The sequence below is a fragment of the Schistocerca americana genome, chromosome 1, assembly GCF_021461395.2.
Source record: "Schistocerca americana isolate TAMUIC-IGC-003095 chromosome 1, iqSchAmer2.1, whole genome shotgun sequence".
NCBI classification, from domain to species: Eukaryota; Metazoa; Arthropoda; class Insecta; order Orthoptera; family Acrididae; genus Schistocerca; species Schistocerca americana.
The window spans coordinates 535,344,857-535,346,280 of NC_060119.1; positions in this window are offsets into that span (position 1 = coordinate 535,344,857).

Below are 1,424 nucleotides of genomic sequence, written 5' to 3' on the forward strand. Positions count from 1 at the left end.
TCACATCTAACCTGACTGTCCCAAAGGAAATGGCACGGTTTATTACATATAAAACAAGTTACACCATCTCGCACGAGTTGGCTACTCTCAAGAAATTAAGGAGAGGAGATTCTGGGCAATGTACCCATTTTCTCGGCGATCGTCCTACTTTGACCGGCAAAATTAAAGTTCTCTGTATCCGACACAAAAGGAAACTACCGAGTTTATTAGCAAAGCCAACTGCGAACGATCTTCCAGCAGTGTCTCTTCAAGAATATTATCAATGAACTGATTTTCACTGACCTCAGTACATAATGCCAATTGGGTCTGTCTAATGTTCTCAGTATACAAAAGTCACAAAGGTTTCTTGTTGACCCTGTAACCGAAAATAGGGTTTGTTCATTAGTTCATTTCTCAACCTATCTAACAAACCATGGTGATTAATTGTACCACTCAAAACACTCAAGGTACATTCTTTTCACACAACCTGATCAATTATACTATCCAACCGATCATTAATTAATAGGTAAATGATCTGAGGAATTACAAGATCAGGAATCTCGAAAGCATTAGGCTGCTGTTGTAATTAAACAGACAAATACAAGATTTGTACAATTTGATCACATGTTTCCATTGATAATTTAGTAATCTCTAGCATAAAGTATTAGTTCAATGATTGAAATGCTTTCATATCTCTATAAGACGTCCCTTTCTGGGAAATGCAGTTACATTCACCATCATTTTCTACCCTTATCCGACCGTCAGAAATTTCTTCCCACCATAATAGATTAGCCCAATGTTTGAATTTCGTAATCTTGTCTTGCAGCTCTTAGATTTTTCTACACACTACTTCATATCAGTATTAATATTATGAAAATCCTGTACCCAGTCACCTAACTGTTCGAGACGAGACTGCAGCCGAAATACCTGGGATCGTGAAAGGTGACTCTCCTGAAACAGTTCGACATAGTTTTGCTCACTGATGAGAGACTAGAGCCAAACAATGATGACTTGACCTACTTCAACGAGGTTAGTGAGGCTGAGCTGCAGCTGGCAGTTCAGTGCACCGTGGAGACACCGCGCCATCTCACTAACAGTGCCTTCGACCACGTGGTTCGTCATTTGCAATTCATATTCTAACTGGTCTTCTTCAGATGTCCAATCCTGACCATATCTCTTAGGCCCAAGATTAAGAACAGAATCATGTGTGAACAAAAACAGTTGAACAGTATGCAGCGTGCAAAGAAAGCTATATTTGACTTTTTATGCCTTTCCTGGTGTGACAACTCAGTCACCGCCGCACCCATACTCTGCTGCCATTGTAAAGAAATGGCAAGCAATGAGTTGGGAATCGTAAGATTCCAGGCCACAAAAAACATGACATATCACACAGAAAAGGTACATTAATTTTATTTAATAAGTTGCGCAAACTGTTGTTATGAATT